The sequence below is a fragment of the Hydra viridissima genome, unplaced genomic scaffold (assembly GCF_058129835.1).
Source record: "Hydra viridissima isolate aposymbiotic clone 2 unplaced genomic scaffold, HvirCarnegie_v1 scaffold_12, whole genome shotgun sequence".
NCBI classification, from domain to species: Eukaryota; Metazoa; Cnidaria; class Hydrozoa; order Anthoathecata; family Hydridae; genus Hydra; species Hydra viridissima.
In genome coordinates this window covers 3,829,445-3,850,788 of record NW_028324311.1, presented here as the reverse complement: position 1 = coordinate 3,850,788, position 21,344 = coordinate 3,829,445, and the positions used below count along the sequence as shown (strand labels likewise).

Genomic DNA, 21,344 nt, shown 5'->3' with positions numbered 1-21,344 from the left:
AACACTAAACCCAAACTTCCCCTTCCCCTTCCCATTCCCCTTCGCCTTTACTGCAAAAGAAGAAAACATAATATAACAATAAAAATAATTAAAAATCCACCGCCCTCACAATACCGACATTTATCCTATTAAAATTGTTTTTGTACTTAAGAAATGCTTTAACACCCATTAGCGTTTACTATTTATAAAATTTACCATTGAAGTTAAGATTCTTCAATTTTAAAAATAAATGAAATTGTAAATCAACATTCGATAAATTAATGTAATATTTCATGTTGATTTGTCGAATGTTTCGAATTTTATGTTAATTTGTCGAATGTTTCGAATTAATTTGCCGTAGGTGAGGAGTTTACAAACCAAAGAAACTTTCAATAATTTAATGGGCATCGAATTATGTTAATAATAATATAATTAGATTATTAAAGAAAATACCATTAGTTAACTGTTTTACCTAAAACTTTACCAGCGTGTGCTGCTTAACGTAAAGATTGACATTCAAAATAACATATTTTTAATGTCTATTGCCTGGTGTTTTTAAAAACTACACTTCCCAAATATATATCCTCATGAAGACATTTTGCTTTTGATGTTGTTATGTTCTGAAGTTCAAAACCTTGTGATCCACGCTAACCGTGATCCGTTAAATGACATCAATAGCCATTACGATGAGAGCTCTGCTAAACTTGGCGAAGTAAGCGACGAGCGTCTCGAGGATGATTTGAATGTGATGGATGAATAAGGTGTTGTAGGTGACGTGAATGTGATGCGCGTGAGAGAACGCAAAATACTCAAAAAATTGATTGAACCAACTAATATAAAAATCTCTAAATTAAGAATTAAAAAATATATTAGTTCCATTTAAAATTACCATCGACCATGTTTGTTTTTTTCAAACCGTCAAATGAGCCTATGACATCTTTCGCGTTGAAATGGTTTGAAGATTTCAAGTTTCTGAATTAAATTTTCATGTAGTTCTTGGTGACGCAATAGGTGTTGGGACTAAACTTCGATTCACACAAGTAAAAAGAGATCGCAAGATCTCTCTTTGACGTAATTTGTCCCTTAAATATACCCAGCAAGCCAATATCTTTCACAAACAACTGTCCTTCTCTCTCTTGTCCTTCTGGTATGTTGTCTCTTTGTATGTCTGCCAATCACTCAAGATCTCGACCCCAGTTTATGACTTCGCTTGTATGCTGAAAAAGTAAGTTATCATTATTAGCCATGATGTAAAACAAATTTTAGTTTATACTTTGAATTCGTAAATAATCGAAGCATAGAGTATTATATATAGTTGTTATCATATTTTTACTTTTATGTATTAATAGAGCTTGTAAAAAGCCCGTAAAAGTTGAAGAAATAAGAAGACAAAATTAGTTCCGCCCGGGCTTGAACCGAGGACCTTTCGCGTGTTAGGCGAACGTGATAACCACTACACTACGGAACTCTTGCAATCATAGAAAATATTTCAAAATTTAATAACCTTAGGATTTCTTACAAAAATACCTGGTTTGAACAAAAAGCACAGCCGGTGTCATGTTAATATTTTACTCAGTTATAATTTTACTACGCATTAAATTTTTAACGTTATAATTTTACTGCGCAGTAAAATTTCAATATTAAAAATTTACTGCGCTCGTTATTATTTTACTATCATCAAGTTAAGCAGAAATAATAAAGTTTGTGAGAGGGGCGGGTAAAAATATGCATGTTTTATAAAGTTAAGGGTACTTCAATTTTTCTTCCTATGCAATTTTTATTATTTAATGCATAAATTAAATGATTGTTTCCTTTCCAGACTAGATTTTGATTCACATTTTTATATAAAATTGTGCATTTTTCATATTCTTATCATTAGAAGACTTTACCTTTAGGAACATAAAATAAGTTTATCAATAAGTTAAGGCCATAAATTATTGACGTATATATCTGACGAACGGGTTCAGATATACTTCCAATAGAACTGTATATACTTGTAAAATAATATGAAAAACAAGTGGAACCAGCAACATTTTATTTCAGTATAAATTTTTCCCACTTTAAAGTTTTTAGTGGCAAAACAAAATTAAAAAGATTGCTTTAATTTTCTAAAAAAGAAGTTTTTCTAAAAGTATGAGATGTTAGTTGGTCACGTTTAGTGGATGCTGGATATTTTAGCTATGTTAGTTTTTGTCCTGTGATTGACCACACAGCTATATCAATACCAATAAAATTTGCAGTACCAAGGATCTCTATATCTGTAGCCCTTATACCATCTGTGGCCATACCACTTTTGATGAGATACCTTTCCACTTCATCACCTAAATATCCTGATAAGAGATTGGAGCAAGGTTCTGATGTCATGTGTTTCACAACCAGATCGCGAACAAATACATGTTGACATTAAGAACCTGACAGCAAAAACGAAATTGCTCTAAAAAAACAATTTCCATCAGCTTTGCATGCATGCATTTTTAAAGGTACACCATTTTCTTTTCTATCAATTAGTTCTGGCATAACAAGAACTTTGAGAGCAAGTTTTTCAGATATATATACGTATATATCTACCTGAAAGTATTTGAACAAAGGGCAAGTGTTGCATGATTGTATGCTGATATGATTCCGATCAGTAAACGGTAGAACTCCTTGGATGTGACTGTTTTGTTTATTTCTACGCTGTTTTAGGTTGGTTTCTCACATTAATGTGATATTACGTCCTCATTGTGCAGAAATGTAAGTGGAACTCGAAAGGCATCAAATGAAAGGCACGTTCCTGCAATGCGTTGATGTTCGTTTATGATTCTCTGTTTTTATTGGCATATTTTTTTGTCTAAATCTGCTGATATTTGTGCATCGTAGATGCATTTTTCTTTCTTAATTTCCAATTGAATAAAGATGTAGAATGAAATGTTTTTCATTGACTAAAGGCAGCAATGATCTCTTTTTTCCTATAAATTTATCCTTTCGGTTGGAAAAAACTTAATAAATTTTATCTCTGTTAGTGTCACTTGAAGTGACACCCCTATTATTGTTGATCGAAAAAAGTCATTTGGAGGCAGGTTTGTACGCTTTTATATTTTGAAGAAAGTATTTTGATTCTAAGGTTTCCCCAGTCATGCAATTTAGAAACTCCTACTTCCAGTGGTTGTAATCGAACTGTTTCAGTCATGCAACTAAATTCTGGTGTTTCTCCGCTGAATTTTTTAGGCATTGAAAAATTTCCAGATGTTATAGATTTTCAGGTTATGACGTGCAAGTGTTTGTTATATTCTTTGGTACTGTTTTCTTGTCCTCGCTTCTCATCGAGTAATCTTGTCATCGATTACTTGCGTTCGCAGTCTTTTATAAAAAGATTGTGTCAAAATTCATGACTGTTTAACTCAGTTTTTTTGTTGTTCTTCAGTTTCTCTGCTTATCATGAGATTGATTATCATTCCTTGGGGAGCTTAAACAAACCTTGCGCTCTTCGACTATTGCATTTGCATTTTTTCAAACTAAAACTTCTTTACTTGAGTTTTAGTTTAATTCAACTTGATTCCTTGTGACATTTTTTAATTTTTGAAAATTCGAATCTTAAGTTAAGATCCCAGTAAAAATTTGGTGTTTGAACTTTTATTTTTTCTAAAACTAATTTTACAAAAGAGTTGCTAAATTCATTTAAGATCAGGTTAATGCTGAGCATCAAAAACTCCTACAAAAAGTATTTTCGAGAGAAAAGAAAGAGATTAATGTAGTTATTTAGTAAATAAATAATTGAAAACCAATTTATCAGTGAAAAATTATCTTTCACTAGACTTATATACAGTTTTAATATTTATTTTTTGCTGTAATTTTATAATGCTATTTAAAGAGAAGGAAAAAAACGATGCTTATTAAAATGCTTTTGTCTTTATGATAAAAAAACTCCTCAAAGCTTTTAAAACTTATGTTATTAGGTAATATTAACTGCCGTGTACAAGTAAATTGAGGAGCCCATCTGCAAAACGCTTTAAGTCCAAGTAAATTGATTTTGAGAAATCGAAGGAAAACTGCCCCACGCCTAATTAGCGCTCCAAAAAAAATTGTGTTCGTTAAATTTGTATCATTAAATATAAACTATAAAATCACGAGCATAAAAAAAAATGCAACTTTACAGGATCTCGAAATAAACCTTTTTGAAATATGGACTTAGCTTATTTTGATAATGTCAGTTGGACTTAGATTATTTTGAAAATGTTTGGTTAAATTCTCATGGCTTGTTAGTTTGTTAAAAAGCATTGAAATATTTTGATTTATTTAACTTGCGCGAATTATAGGTTTTTAATTATTATACTATAAATAAGATAACGGAAAAGGAAGTATAAAACAAAGGGAAAAACAAAATAGTTTTTATTTAGAAACTGATCAACAACAAAACAAAAGTTGAAATACAACAAAAAGTTAAACATGTCTGCTTGCAGCATCTTTATCAAGACAACTGCATATAGTATCTTCCTCATCTTCTAGGCGTTCTTTTATTAAAGAATAAATAACAATAATTTTTAAAAAATTAAAACGATTATCCTGCTCCCAGTTCACTCCTGCATGCACAAGAATTAAACTTTTGATATCTTTCTTTTTAGCATCAGTAACTGGGACTCCTTTCTGAATCTGAGATGGACAAGAAAAACAGTCATGCCCTCTCTTTGTTATAATCTGAGGACTGTTCAGAAAAAATATATAAAATTTGGTTCTCCTTGGACTTTAATATTTTTAAGTGATCCTCTTGTGATAGAAAAGCGTTTATTTTCCTGAATTTTGATTGGCAGTGGTTTTTTAAAAACTCTTAGTGATACTGATTTAAAATCTAACACACTCCAGTCTCTTTCTGCACTTTTCACTTTTCCCTGTGTACTGTAAACATTATAGTACTCTTCTGGGGAATATATTCGCTCAATCTTTTTAAGCTTTTTTTCTAAAGTTCCAAATACACAGTCACAAGGCAAAAATGTATGTCCTCGAACAGGAAACAAAAGTTCAATTGTTTTTAGTAATGTTGGTGCATGACTTAACAGCCAGAACCCTGCCATATAAATTAAAGCAACATTTTTATTTTGACCACCACATGCATCAGAAACTAAACGAACAGTGTCTATGCCAACCATGTTTGTATTGCAGAGCTTGTCAAATACTGCACTGGAACAGGAAGAACTATTCTTTTTGAAATCATTCTCATTCCAAGTAAAGATAGACATTATCTGGATTTAATGATCCGTTACTTTTGTTTTCTACAACACAAAAGTTGTATATGTATAGTTGTCTACTGTAATAAGCTTGCTGATCTGGAACTTTAGGAATGAGTTGGTTTTGTTAATGGTCAAAGCAAATAATTTTTAAACCATCTCTCTGCTCCTTTAAAAGATCATAGAATGCATTTGCTCTACGCTTATGAACAACTAAATCAGTAATTAAACTGTTCTTCTTTTCTAAATTATTTTCAATCTTTATTTGGTTTCGAATTCTTTCACATAATGAACATGCATCTGATTTAGGAGACCCAAACCCTAAATTAAAGTTGCTTATAAAAACTTTTCGGAAAAATTCATGTCATTGGTAGATTGGGTTCCTTATCTCCATACAATTTCCATACTGTTTTAATACTTTTAAGCTCTGATGGTAGATAAAGTTTTATAGATTTCTTTCTGCTATAATGACTCTCCCTTCCAGGAAGAGTCTTTATAAATTCTATCACAGCTTTTCTCTTATCTTTAAATTTGTGGCTCTTTTTATCACCACCTCTGTTTTCTTTTCTAGGATTACCATGTTTAAAGAAATGTTTTGCAATATTTTGAACACGAGTTTTACCAACATGTAAGCATTTTAGAAAAGTGTCTTTACAAACATGCACTATTTGTCTGTTTTCTTTTTCCATAAAATAACTAATCTCACAATTAGACCTATTTCTCATTTTTTGAGGATAAAATTGCTCTTTTTTTCTAGATCGTTGTTTTTTCTGAACAGACAAAAACTTTAGTATATATTTGTCTTGGTCACATTTTTTGATAGCATTATAAAAATGAGCATTAAAAAGGTAGAGGTCAGTATTTTTTATTTCAGAACATTTGTATGTCGTTTTATGGTCATGTTGGCAATAGTGCTTTGAAGGTGGTTTTGGTCCATGCCTAAAAATTAAAATGTAAACTAACATTTATATATATATATATATATATATATATATATATATATATATATATATATATATATATATATATATATATATATATATATATATATATAAACTGAATCATACAAATTTATCTTCTATATATAAGATAAATTTGTATGATTCTGTTTGTATAAAACTTTTAACATTCATAATATAAAAATACACTACTTACCTTTCAACTTGTTTTCTTTTCCTTGCGTTACCCTTAGTAAGACGGTGGCTTGCTTTTTCTCCAACAGCTATAAAACCTTGTGTAATTTCAGTCATTTTTTTCTATGTGAATATTAAATAAAACTTGAAGCGCTAACAAAAAGTGCGCTAATTTTAATAAAAGCACTCCTTTTATTGGTTACTAAAAAATCATAACACCATTTGATTAGCTGCTGACTAAGGACGTTTTGCAGCTGTAACCCTGTTTGACTTAGCGTGTTTTGAAAATGTTGTGATATTTTCCCTAAGCATTTTTAGGACCTAGAGTCTTTTATTAGATCTAATATTTAAACAGATTATAGATTTCAGTATCTAAAATGTAGAAATGTAATTAACTCAATTTTTTTTTGTGTGACTTAGTGCGTTTTGCAGATGGGCCCCTCAATTGATTAAACTCATTAATAAAACTTAGATCAGATTTAGTGGTTGTTTCTTAATAAATTTGATGCGTTGATTCCAAATCTGAATCCTTTTTTGTCTGTCTCATCAACTTTTTTTTCCACGGCATAGTCGTGTTATATGGATAATAGAAATTATTAAAATATATAAATTGACTTCTGAGGGTATATTAATAAGTAAAAATGGTTCAAAAAATAATTTATAATGTCAATTGAACTGAAATGAACAATAAAATTTAGGATATTATCGCATTTTTTTACACACACATACAAACATATGACATATTCATGGAGCAAACATCCGCTTACCAAAGCGTCTTAAGTAATACTTTTACAGACACTCTCTTTGAATAATACAGTAGTCTACCATCATGTGTGTCCCATCGGCCTTGATACCGATTCTCCATCACATTCAAATCATCCTCGACACGCTCGTCGCTTACTTCGCCAAGTTTAGCAGAGCTCTCATCGTAATGGCTATTGATGTCATTTAACAAATCACGGTTAGCGTGGATCACGATAATGCCAACCTAGCTGACCCAAAAACGCCACTTATATGGGGTGATAGCGTACAGATCAAAGTACACTGTGATGCAAATTTTGAAATCATTTTATTTTGTTCGCGGAAAACAACTTCATTTGAATGTTCAAATTGAGTGAAATTTAGACTTCATAGTGCGCCAATAAAAACACTGTAGAATGAGAACCACTGCATATAATTTAATAAAATTTGGTGCAAATGTTGCCTACAGCCACACTAAACTTTGGATAAAATTTCAGTGGGATAGACCAAAATAATGGTTTGCTATTTAAAGCATGGTTTGGCTTGGCTTATGTATAGCTTGAAAATCTCAGCATTTCCTAGCGTGTAAACCACTGCCATTATGCATAAAAATGCTAAAAAATGATTGCAAAGCTTTTCTAAGGGTTTCTAAATAGAAAATAAAAAATATTTATTTCTCTTAAAACAGAAAAACTGTGAAAAAAACCAAATATTTGTTATATTGACTATGATAATTGACTTAAAAAATTTAGATAACTAAGATAACTGGCCGCTAAAATGTTCGGAGGGCCAGTCTGAGGAAAATCAATCTTTACAGATTTGGGTTGTTTTGAAACAACATTTGTAAAACTTTTATAGAAATAGTTGCAGAGGCACAAAAAGAGAAAATCTCTTTCAAAAGTTTTCAAAAAGTTTAATAATTTTTGAAGAGAGAAATGTTATGAAGGGCGGAATAGTCCTTTGAAGAGCGGCAAAAATCGTTTGTAGGACTGTCTTCATCAAATAAGATATCTTCTAAATTTTCATTAAGTGTGACAAGAATCATTAATTTAAAGAGTATGTTAAAAGTTGTAGTTTTTAACAAGTATCATTAATAAGTATGTTAATAATTGTAAGTATGTTAAGTGGATTGGAATCCAATATAAGTTTAGGTTAAATTTTGTAAAAGGCAGAGTTTGATTTGGTGAAGTTAGAATTAGTACAAAGCCAAATCAAGCAAAGATTCATGATGAAAATCGAAAGTTTGTGTGCTTGCTCTGTATAAAAAAATGTTTAAAACAGCGTACTGTTTTCCAAGCGTACTGTTTTCAATAAAAAATGATGTTCCAGAGAATATGTACAGAAAATATGGACTGGGATGATCTCTTACCTAATGATGTCTGGACACAGTGGTATAAATGGTTATATGGGCTTAAAGAACTTAACAGTTTACACATACCAAGATATGATATGTCGATATATCAAAATTTTTACGTGATAAACTTATAAATTGTAAATTTATTTTGCCGCTTTCCCCATGGTGGGAAGGGTTTTACGAGAGGTTAATATGTATAATTAAAGGAACGTTAAGAAAAACGTTGGGGAAAACCCGACTGGCCTTTGATCAACTAAACATACAATTAACTGAAGTAGAAATGTTTGTAAATAGCCGACCTTTGTGTTACGCGTCTGATAAACACGATGTGGAACCGTTGACCCCTTCTCATTTGACCGTAGGGGGAAGGCTTCTTAGTCAAGCAGGATCGGTTGATACAGAAAATCCTGACCTGATTGAAATTAATGCGTTGGAACGTTTTGAACATCTGAAGACTTCAATTGAATATTTTAAAACAAGATTTTACAAGGAATACTTAAATGAACTACGGGAACACCATGTTTATAATCGTCGGAAATATGATGTTATAAATAATATTCATATAAATGATATGGTCTAGATTAAAGACGACAATAAATTGCCTCGAAGCTGTTGGAAAAAGGGTGTAGTGATCGATAAAATAACAGTAAGTGATGGAAAGATTCGGGGGGGGGGGGGGGCTGTACAACGAGTAATTGGAAAGGATGGGATTGCCGTAAAGTTGAAACGTGACTTAAAGCGCTTGGTTCCTTTGGAACTTCAACCGAGCTGTGGACCTCCAATCGATCTATCGGACAAAACGGGTGTCGGCGAAAACTGCAGAGTTAAAGATGAAGCTGACCAGCCAGTGATTAGAGATAGGATTTTAAAGAGCGTACTAAAATCTTTGTGAATGCAATCTACTAGAGAGAGAAGGGCTATTATGCGAAGATGACATTGTTACATTCGGGGTATTACAGATACTTATTGAATGTAATAAGTTGGCGCAATACTTCGTATTCTTAGGTGTTTAAGTAAAACCAAAGTTAATAAAGAAAGTTAAAACGATGAGTCATGTTGTTATCTTAAGGATTTCACGCCTAATAAATCACGCCTAATAAAGTTATTTAGAGTCAACAGTGCCATGTGATTTGTGTTTATTCTTTTATCGCTTAACGTTCGAAACATGTTTGGGGGGCAGTTAAAAGCCACTGAAGCATTATCGATGCCAATCAATAAAAATTTGTATGCGAATGATGTTGATTTGTAAATGTCGTTTATTATACTTGATATAGCTGATTAAAGTTGCCACGGTGTATTGCTAGTGTAATTTATTGGATGTTGCCATACAACCTAGTTTGTCTGCTGTAAATTTATATTTAAAGAAAATAATAAATACCTTCCCAGTGCTTTAAAATTGTAAAAAGTGAAGGAAAAGAAACTTAATAAAAAACAAAACTGGAAAACAAATTAAATACCTGCGGAAATCATTCTATCAATATACAGTAACTATAGACTTTTTGTTTGTTATGGTTAATTCACCTGGGCTTTTATTACCACCATGTTATCACCATATTATCACCTTGGCATAACCTCAGTAGGACTTAGTGAGGAAGCTTTACTTTTTTTAGCTTGGGCAGAGTACAAACGCCTAAATATATCGCGAAGTTACTTTTACACTTTTTAGATTTTTATTTACCATTTAACGTAATAATAGTTACTTTCTCGGTGAAGAAACCTCACCGCGCATGCCTCGAACAAATAAAACTTAGGTTTGCGTGCACTATTTAGATAAGAAGGAAGCTGATAATTAGTAGTGACATAATGGAAATGATTATGGTCTAATACGTCTTCTTTTTTTCTTTTTTTCTTTTTTTAAGCATTCAACACCCTCATACCATATAATAAGTATATGGTATGAGGGTGTTAAATGCTTTGAACACCCTCATACCATATACTTATTAATAAATTAAATATAATACTTTAGCTAAGAAATGAATATAAAACTATGGAGTAGCTGTGAAGTGAGAAAAAATATAAGAAGTGCATAAAAGTTCATCTAATACACAAAGTTGCTGCATATTATATATATAGTTGTACAACTATGTGCAAGATAAAACTGTGAGCACAACCTAATCACGTGTGAATAAGCTGATTTTTTTGCAGGTATCTGAATTCTCTGACAGGTATCTGTTTTCCCTGATCTGTCAGATACTCTGAATTCAACAGTACATGTAGCATAAATTAAATATAAAAAAGAGCAATATAAAACAACCAACAAATAATAAACAGCAATAAGCTTTTTGATAAAAATCAACAGAGAAATTGAGCCGTCTAAATACTTACCTGTATATAACGATTAATACATCTGTTATTGCTAACAAAAAAAGAAACAAAATTTACAAAACGTAATGAAACAATGAAATATTATGAATAAATAGGCTCTTTTTAAATGCTAATTAGGGAAGTAATGAAAATTTGAAACACTTTTGAGTTTTAAATTTTTATTACTTGCCTAATTAGCATTTAAAAAGAGCCTACTTATTTGTATAGAATTTTAAAGGAGCTTATTTATTATGTGATCCATCGCTACACGATAATAATACTGGAAATTTTATTTTAAAAAGTTCTGTACAGAACTTTTAAAATTAAGTTTTAAGAATTATTATTGTGTAGCTCTTAGGAAGTACAGAGGTGTCTTCACGTAGCTAAAACCGCGTAATGGGGGATTTTCGACAGTGCCAATGTCCAGGGAATTGAACCAAATGAGTCTCCAGCCAGATACTTTGTTCACGAACTCTTCGAGCCGCTCTATGATCTTTTCCCTCGATCTCACGATTATATCCTTGATATTGTTTTTATTTAAGATGGGTGTCGTGTTGCTCCTTAGGTAAACAGTTTTCCTAACAGTTTTTACCCCATCATCACCATAGACACAGTTGACAGTAAAGCTGTCTTTTTCCAGTTCAGCCTTAAGGATGAACGAGACTTTCCGCCTACCTTCCTCTATCTCCTTTTCCAACACTTCACGGATGCGGGGAACCATACCAATCAGAAGCGTGGACGCATCAGACTTAGGCTCATACCCCGGTGGGATGACAGCTCTAGAGTCTTTCAAGAAGTTTTTGTCCTTGTAGATGGCAAAGGCTTGTGGCTCTTCAGGTGCCTCTCCAAAAGGCTCATACCAAACCAACCCCAAATCTTTCATGAGAAGGTAAGAATCTTCAGCGCTTAACATCGGAGCTGGAGACTTAAATCTCTGATCAGGAATTATCTTAGGTGTGGATATTGGCAATCATCGAGGTAGAGGGGTTGGTCTAAAATTTGGTGTAGGTCTTGCCAATAGTTGGGGTGTGTGTGTGTGTGTGTGGGGGGGGGAGTCGTTGTTAGGGTGAGGGTCTTGGCAAAGGTCGGCGTGAAGGTCCTGCTTAGTTATAGCTTCCGTGTTGGATAATTGATATTCTGATATATGTATAATCTCTAAAGGAAAAAACTATATGCAGCACGCATCGAGTCTTGACCACCAACCAACCGTAAACCCTGTCGCAAGCCGCGCAAGACGCTCTAGGACCCAGAGCGTTGACCAAAGGATAGAGTGGAAAGTTTGTCAAGCCACAGATCTCAGCCCCTAACCGCTGGGCCTAGCTCTTAAGGCTTACTGCTGAGTTACCTCAGAGGGCTAGCTCAAAGGGCTACATCTGAGAGCTAGCTCAGAGGGCTACCTAAGAGGCTACCTAAGAGGTCCACCTCAGAAGGCTACCTCAGAAGCTTACTGCTGCATTAAAATGCCCAATGCACATCTACTCAGCCGGGGCGACCATCAACATAAACTGATGACCTACACGTAAACAAAATCAAAGTATTGGTACTCAAAAATTGTCGATTGACAGTTGGAGGCCTTACCGACCTTGTTAAAACAAAAAAATAAATCTAATTGAATGGCATTGTTAATTTTACAATGTTTTTTTGTCAATTAAAAAAGTGGTAGTGATATTGAAAATGATATTCTATAACTTCTGTAGGTCCGTAAAACAAATAGGTGGTAGTTCAATTTCAGCCTCAGTTAATAAAGTTTTAGATGAAACTATGTCTAAAAGTGTTCAATCATTGTTTAACAAAGCAGGGAGGCATGGCAAAAGATCATTTGGAAAAACATTATTGTATAAAGCAATTATTGACATATTGTATAAAGCACATAAGAGAAGTAAGTCCTATTTTTAAAGTGCAAAAAGTTGCTGAATTTAAGTTTATCAAAGAATGTCATCTGGTTTTATTATACATTTTATGTAAATAAAGATTTTTTATCAAGTTTGAAAGTATTTCCAAGGTTAATAAATAATGTATGAAGTTTTTTTTCATCAAGTTTAAAAAACTACCCAAGAAGCATCACTTGAAATTATTGTTATGAGGAACTTTCATCGGATTTTATTACATAATCAAATTATAACAAGGTTAAAAGTATTGTTAAATAAACTAACAGTAAAGTGTAGAATTTACCATGAGTATAAATGTGTGTTCAAGTAACACCCTTTATATGTGCTAGTTGGAATTCATGAAAGATTTCTATTGTATTTCTGTTTTTAGAAACTCTGGTGTCACATACAACGAATTTCGATTCGGTCGATAAGTTGAAGATCATTTGAAGAGAGCTCTTGACAGAATAGCATAACAATTATTTTATTACTTTTTTGTAGGCTAATTTATAAATGTATGCTTTTTTTTGTATGCTTATATTATAAATAAACAGAAAATTAAACTTTTAGAGATTTATTAAATTAACGGGATCAAGGCTGTTGCTCCTAAATTTTCGTTTGTAAAAGATTTTTTTTCTGCATAACATAAGTTATTTACTGAAATAACTTATACTTAAATAAATGCATTTAGGATAATCCTTGAAAAGGTTAAAACGTTTCATTTACGTGTAATAAAAACCCATTAAAAAACGTTCAAAAAACGTTTTTAGGAAAACGTCCGATCACCGTTTCATATAAACGTTCAAAAAACCATTAAAAAGCGTTTTTGTGAGACCCTTAGAAAACGTTCAAAAAACGTTTTTAGGAAAACGTCCGGTCACCGTTTCATATGAACGTTCAAAAAACCACTAAAAAACGTTTTCGTGAGACCCTTAGGAAACGTTTGCAAAACGTTCTTGTGCCCACTGGGATCAATCTGAAGATACTCATATTACTGTTTCTGAACACGATAATAATTTTATTTTCCAATTCGATTCATCTTTTGATTCAGAATACTTTACTCTTACATTTCCAGATGATAGTTTTTCAGGTAATGAATCTTTTCATCAGCTATCAACTGATTTAACAGAAATCAATTGTCGTGAAAAGTTCCAAAAATGGGCTGTAAACCAGGCTTGTGGAGCCGAGCCGGAGCCGGAGCCGGAAAAATCTCGCGGCTCACGGCTCTCTTGTATTTTTAATGGAATATAATGTTGTTTTTAATAGTAGACAAATATTATTCACTCATGGTTGAACGAACTTGTTGAAAAAATCGTTTTAAATTATTATAATATCGATTGCTAACATTGCTTTATTGACACTAAAATTGTTATTTTCTGTTTTTAGAATAGGTTTTTATTAGCTTTATTTAGCCTCCCAGTTGGTTTAATTTTAAATCATAATGCATGTAACATGTAATATTGTAAATACAGTCAAGAGAAATTTTTTGTTTTGTTTATAACTTTGAGAAATAATAATTATATTCATTATTAGCGGCGATAGTTAGGCGATATTAAAAATGGAATGGGGGAATTTTGTCCACCCCAAACCCCCTCCGCAATTTTAGAAGCAGCCGTTGTGCAGTAGCTAGATCTCTTACTTCAGAAGTTAAAAATAAAGTTAATCATTGTTTCTTTTAATATAAAACGTTTCAGGCAACGAGAAACTTTGTCTTAATTTTAGGTGCCATTTTATGTTTATTACTGTTATTATTCTTCCTTTTAAAAAAATTCCGACGAGCAAGTTTATAAATTGTTATTTGTAATTGATATACTCTTTCTTATGTACGCACGTTTTATAAGTAATTTAAAAAAACAGCAACCAATTAAAAAAGTTGAAACTCCTAAAAAAAAAAACTGGCGCGAAACCTTTACACTGTTATTATTAAAATACATGTAAACATAAATTTAGATATTGCAATTTAAGTGAAGAATTAATAAATTAAAAGTTTTAATCAGAATATGTTCCGCGATATTTTGTTTAAATAATCCTCATTTCTGGTGAGTTGAGGTAACTTATTTTAAAACCTAATAAAGCAACATTAATTAAAAACTTTTTTTATTTAGAAGGTTCAATTAGCTTAATTACAGATTTATCTTGTTGTTGGTCGGAATAAATCCTAATTAGGATTATATTTTTTAAGTTAATTTTTTCCCTTTTAGCATTTTGTTTAAAAAGTTGTTGATGTACTTAACAACTTTTTAAACAAAAAAGTTAAAAAGTTGTTGATGTATTTAACATGACTGATGTGACTAAAAACACCGCGGTTGTAAACGAAGATATGTTCGAGGATGAATCGAAATGCTTTTCCTTCAGTGAAAAGGAAAAAGCATATATTTGCCAGATTCTTGTTGAGGATAATCAAACTAAAAAAATTTGTGGCGCGCAAGTTAAAATACAAATGGATGGAAAACGAGTAAAAAAAACCAACCTCAAATATGAAACGTCACATTAAGAAGAGCCACGGAATACTTCATCATAAAATTGTTCAGGAGCAAGAAAAGAAAAAAGCTGCACAAAAAAGGAATATAAATGTATCCGAAGTTACTTTGTCAAGAAATGGAGAACGAGTAAAAAAAACCAACCTCAAATATGAAACGTCACTTATCTTTTGGTGGACGAAAAAAACAAAAGATACTTGACAATTATTTTAACAAAGTTAATATAACAATATCGAAAGAAGATTTCCAAAAAGCTTTAAATATGTTAGTTCTTCAAAATGGAGCTTCGTTTAACATTTTTAGCGAAGATGAAATAGAAATTTTGACCCGAGATTTGGCAAAAAATTTTGGCATAAAGATCAGTCGTGAAAATATGCGTCAGGAAATTCAGACTTTAGCTGAAAAAAAGCGTTCTGATTTGAGAAGCGATTTGAATGGAAAACTAATTTTCCTAAAAGTTGATGGAGCATCAAGACATCGGTGAAGCTTTCCTGGAGTCAATACTCAATTTTTCTCTAGCGGCAAAATATTAATCAAAACATTAGCAGTCATCGACATATATGCCAGACACAAAGCTGAAGATATTCAAAATGCACTTGAAAACGTACTTGATAAGTTTGGCATCCGAAAAGAACAAATCCTTGGAATTAGTACTGACAATGGGTCTAACATGATTAAAATGGTGAATGATTTTGGCAAGACAATTGAGATAAACAAGATTATAGAAACATTACCTAGTGAAGATCATGATGAAGGCGGAGATGATATTACAGAAGAGCAGACTATTGAAGATGCAAGTAGTGAAACTGAGGGTTCTGAATTCTGCGAACAGCAGGATGATGGTTACTTGGACGAAATCTCCAAAAATATGAACACTGTTTATCTTCAACGTTGTGGTGCACACACCCTTCAACTTGCTGTCACCGATGCAATGAAAGAATCGGAAATCAAAGTAATACTTGAGCGTACTCGTAAAGTTGCAAAACCTTGTCGTGCTCCAATTGCTATGGAATTTTGCAAAAATACAAAACCTTGTATTTGGTCTAGGAATTAATTCGTGCGGTTTTTAATTGAAAATTGAGGGTTTATTTTAAAAACTAAATGGATGAATACATTAATGAAAATAGTGTCCATCGCTAGTCACTACTTTTGCCCATCTTTCCGGCAATTTACGAATTCCGTGTCGAAAAAATGCTTCATCCTCAGAAGTGATCCAATCAGAGACCCATTTTTCGATATTTTCTGAAGAAGTGAAGCGCTGTCCAATCAAATCGTTATTCATGCAATGGAACAAGTAGTAGTCAGAAGGAGCAATGTCCGGAGAATACGGTGGGTGGGGTAACACTTCCCATCCGACATTTTCCATATAGTTTTTGACAGGTTTTGCGACATGTGGTCGAGCGTTATCATGCTGAAAAATGAGTTTATCATGTCTGTTACCCCAATTTGGTCGTTTTATGACTGTTGATTGTTCGACTCCTAACGCTTTTGCAAGGCCCTCTTGCGTTTGACAAGAATCCTGATCTAGCAATGCTGCCAATTCTGCATCTTCAAATTTTTTCGGCTGTCCTGGTCGCTCTTGGTCTTCCAAACAAAAATCACCACTTTTAAACCATGCAAACCACTTCTGCCACGTTCGCTCAGCTAGAGCATGGTCACCATAAACTTCAAACAAAATACGATGACTTTCGGTAGCACTTTTCTTCATGTTAAAGTAATGAAGAAGAATCCCCCGCAAAAACACTTTATCAGGAACAAAAATCGACATTATCAGTTAAATTAAAAATAGTGTTGTTTACGCTTAAATCAAATGATTTATAATGAAAATGATGCGCAATAACAGTGATCTTCGCACGTATGCGTGGCTAAACAAAACGCTGAGACAATAAGCTAGTTTCGTAATCCTTTGTCAAACCGCACGAATTAATTCCTAGACCAAATAAAGTAATTTTATAAATTTTTTATACAAACTAATATGTTTATTTGTTATATTTCAAGAATAAAATATGTTCTATAATATAGGTGGCAGTTATAGACAATGTAACTAGATGGTCGAGTACATTTAAAATGCTTAAGCGTCTCTTAGAACTACGTGATGTTGTTGAAGAGCTGGAAGGGAAATATCCAAAAGTGAGTTTTTCAGTGCAGCCATATCAGTGGAAACAAATAAAGGAATTACAAAGTATTCTTGAAAAACCTGCTATTGCTACTCAAATCTTTCAGTTTGAGGATCTCACGCCAGGACATTTTGTCTATGTTTGGGAACTGTTAAAAGAACAATTAATGGAGGGTGATTTTAAGAAATCTGTTTTTGCTAAAGCCATAAAAAAATCTATGGAAACAAGGGAAGCAATCCTAATGAGTAATCCTTTTTTCTGTGCAGCGGTATTTGCAGACTTACACTATCAATGTCTTCTAAACGAAGAGCAACAGGTATTTTTTCTCATCATTTATTTTGTGAGAACGTTTTTTAAACTTTGATTAAAAGATTTTACTTTTGATTACTTCCATTAGAAATTGAAAATATATTTATTATTTTAGAGTTTTTTAAAGCAAATTTATTTTGTTGTTTTTAAAATTTTTTGGTAGTTGCTGAGGACACTCTCTGGTTGGTTCAAAAAAAAATTAATAAGCAAAAGTTTGATTTTCATAGATTGGAGGAAGATTGTGAAACTTTTTCTACCGAGAGTTCTGATGAGAAAATGAAAGACTTATCTCCAAAAAAGAAAATTTTTAAGAGAATGGAGCAGGCAAGAAAAAATAAGAGTCAGCAATCTGATCAAATATCTATTCAGAACATTGGGATTGAGAAGCGAGAATTTAAAGACGCACTTCGAAGTCTACCTAAACTAGCGCACGACCTTTTGAAACATAAAGAAACCTTGACGTGCAAAAAACCTCTGGAAGGAATAGAGTTTTTCCCTTCGATTATACAACCATCGTGTAAAATTGTCACAGCGCTTCCAATGACACAAGTTAGTGTTGAATGTACAAACATTTTCTGCTTTTAGTAGTGGCTTGTCGAATACTTTGTGATCCTCAACTTTGCCTTGATAATGTAAACTATGCCAGCGAGTTATTGAGGAAACTCTTTGAGCTAACTCCGTCATTTTATGGCACTGGTTGAATGGTAATTAAGAGTACACTAAGATGTCTTTATTTACAATATCTGCATTTCCTTTTGAAAACCATCTTGGTAAAATTAAACGACTAATTGGAGGAAGAAATAATACTTTGGGTCAGTTGGCTAGAAGAATATCTGAACAAAAAGCCTGTCCAAAATTAAAAAATAAAAATGCAATTAAAAAGAAAGTTCTTACAATGAACTTAAATACAATGCTTGAAGATGATGTTAATTTTGAAGATATAATATTTTAAGGAGTTACACTTAGCATTAAAAAGCCAGATGACATTGTAAAAATGTGTTCTGGCCATATTTTTAAAATAACAAGAATCCGAAAAGTGCAACTTTATATTACATTTATCAACTATTATTGTATAATACTAGACTATTTAATGTGACATACAATACAAGTCTGTTATTTGAATTTATCAATAGATTTATCTTATTTGAATAGCCTTATGAATATTTGAAAGCTTTAAACTATTTTATCTTTAGAATATTTTTTGTTCAGATTTACTGAACAATAACTGTTTATTTTAGTTTGAAATAATGTATTCAAAATAATTGAATTACAGTATTTTGTAAAAGTAATTTTAAACTTGATTTGCTATTTTTAAAAGGTATTTAGTTAATATGAATCTTCAGAAAAGTACAACTCATGTTGTAGTCAAGTTTCTTGAAAAAACATGGGAAAAAAAAGCATGGAAAGGAATGTATTGATGTAATTCTGATTTTATGGATGTATTCTAAAAAAGATAAATTATTCTGTAAATATCCATCTGAAAACGAGTATCATGCGCTTGATTCAATGAGTAAAATGTCATTAATACCAGGAGTTTTGTGGAAGAGTTATGAAATTGTTTTAGTTAAAGAAGCAAGTATGTAATTCAAATCTTTATGTAATCAACTTTAAATACATTTTAACTTAAATGTTGTCATATTAAAAGATATTTATTTGCATTATAGAAAGCTATGAACAAGGATTGCAGCGGATGATTAGGGCATGCTCTGAATTTGTAGTACAGAGCAGTAATTTTGAAGATCTAAATAGTTCAGAGGGAGAATCTGTTCCTGTTAAATTAAGCAGCTCTGAACTTAAAGCATCTTTAAAAGATATCTCTTCGTTTAAAAGTATGGTATTTTTTATTATAGCAAACAAATATTACTTGAAATATTTTAGAAAATCGAAATATTTATTTAACCATAAAACTGTTTTTTTTTAGATGATATCTATATCTTATCTGTTTTAGAGCATAATATTGAAAGCTCTGGAGATAGTGATGTTTCAGAAGAGTCCTTTGTTTCCTTTAAAGTAAAGAAAAAACGATCGTCATCTCGTGATGAACAATCTAATGATTCATCGTTCTCGTCCCCCAAAATAAAGAAAATAGCGTCTTCTAAATGTAAAACAGAGAAACAAAACCGTATGTTTTCTTTAATAAAAAAAATCCTTATAACTAAAAATACCCCTTATTGTTGCACACACAAAAAAGCGCGTTAAAGCAATTTTTATTATTCAAAAAGTTTATTATTTTCAGAAATGATAAAGTATTCCAGTATATCACATGAAGACACCAGGAAACATTTAAACGACGATAAAACAAATAAAAAAGGTAATGCAATATAATTCTTAGTTTACATTTAAATATTATTTAAATTTTTTTTCAATGAAATCTTTTTTAGAATGTTGATCATTACTTATAAATGTAATATTTCGAAAATATTTTTTTATATGTGATACTTAATCCAAATTATAAGTATTGTCCTACATGTGGATCTGCAGGTTAGGATATTGTCAGAATTTTTTTACTCACAATTCTTCATTCATTGTAAAGAATTAATTTAACTTGAAATAGAAAACTAATAGAAACCTTTAAACCACACAAGTGGGGAAACGGACGTTAAACATTGAGAAAAAAATTGCATAATGATCATGATAACTTAATAATCAATTACTGATTTAGTTATTTAAAATGGTGGTTTTTCTTTACTAATGCAAATACAAAATATGTTTTCATGACAGCTAAAGATGCTCCTGCGTGGAAAGCTAATCTGGAGTCTGCCAGGAGAAGCATTGAATATCGTATTAGAGAGGAAGCTTAAATCACAAGAACGTTATTTAGTCTTAGTAATAACACTGTTGATATCCAAAAAAAAAAAACCGAACAGACGAATAACGAATTACCATTCAACCGTATAAAGAGTTTCCATGTTTTTGATAACCAATTTAAGAGTGATGTAGTAATGATTCAAAAACTGTTAAACAATTTAGTATTGATTCAAAAAATGCTAGAAATATTTGTTTAAGTCTGCTACGAAGTATTGTATTATTAAATATTATTTTTTATTTATAATTAATGTTATATTTAATCATTTGATATTTAGTATATAAATTTTATTTATAGATTAATCTTTTTTTATTTTTAGAAATGCTTCATGATTTTAAATGTGAAAAGTACATTAAAACTTTCGGAAAATTTATCTTTTATAATTCCAAAGATTATTTTACCGAATATTCAAGTGCTTTACAGTGCCTTTGGACGATAGTCAAATGGTGTAAAAAAATAGAATTTTTCTGGCACAGAAACTTACAAATATTTGCTAGGTATATTGTCTTATTTTTAACTTTAACAAACATGAATAAAGTATTATTTTGTGTCATTTCTTACTTAACCCTTAAAGTACACATTTTAGATGTTTATTTTAGAAGAAATAATAATCAGATTTCCTGAGATAAACGAAAAACAATGTTCTAGTCAAATAAGTCGCTGGTTTTCAGGTGCGAAGGATAGAGCTGGTGGAAAGAAAAATAGATTGTTAAATAAAAAGATTACTAAGTGTTGAAAACGAAGACGAAATTCTATAAATTTTTTTTTTTGAATTATTCAAAAAAAAAATAGCACTAAAATAATACAGTAGAGAAAATAGAATTAGCCTCACCACGTGCTGATCCAATATTTTGTAAATCTGTAAACAAGTTTGTGCGGTACAACTTTTGTATTCACACACATATAATTACTGTTACAAACAACAACTTTTTAGATTATAATAAAGCATAATTAAATTGCGGTACATTTGATAAAACCATAAAATGTATAACACTTGATATTTGCGGTAACAAATAGAATTAGCCTCATCAATAATTATTTTCAGTTTACTT

General features: G+C 31.5%; 1 non-coding gene and 2 pseudogenes across 1 annotated transcript; 2 read left to right on the top strand and 1 right to left on the bottom strand.

Annotated features, from left to right (window-relative positions):
• LOC149880836 (uncharacterized) overlaps positions 1-21,344 on the top strand; it is a 331,517-nt pseudogene that overhangs the window by 274,449 nt on the left and 35,724 nt on the right.
• On the bottom strand, positions 1,375-1,447 carry Trnav-aac (transfer RNA valine (anticodon AAC)). Its single transcript has one exon. It is a non-coding gene; the product is annotated as a tRNA-Val (tRNA).
• On the top strand, positions 18,818-21,028 carry LOC149880843 (uncharacterized; annotated as a pseudogene).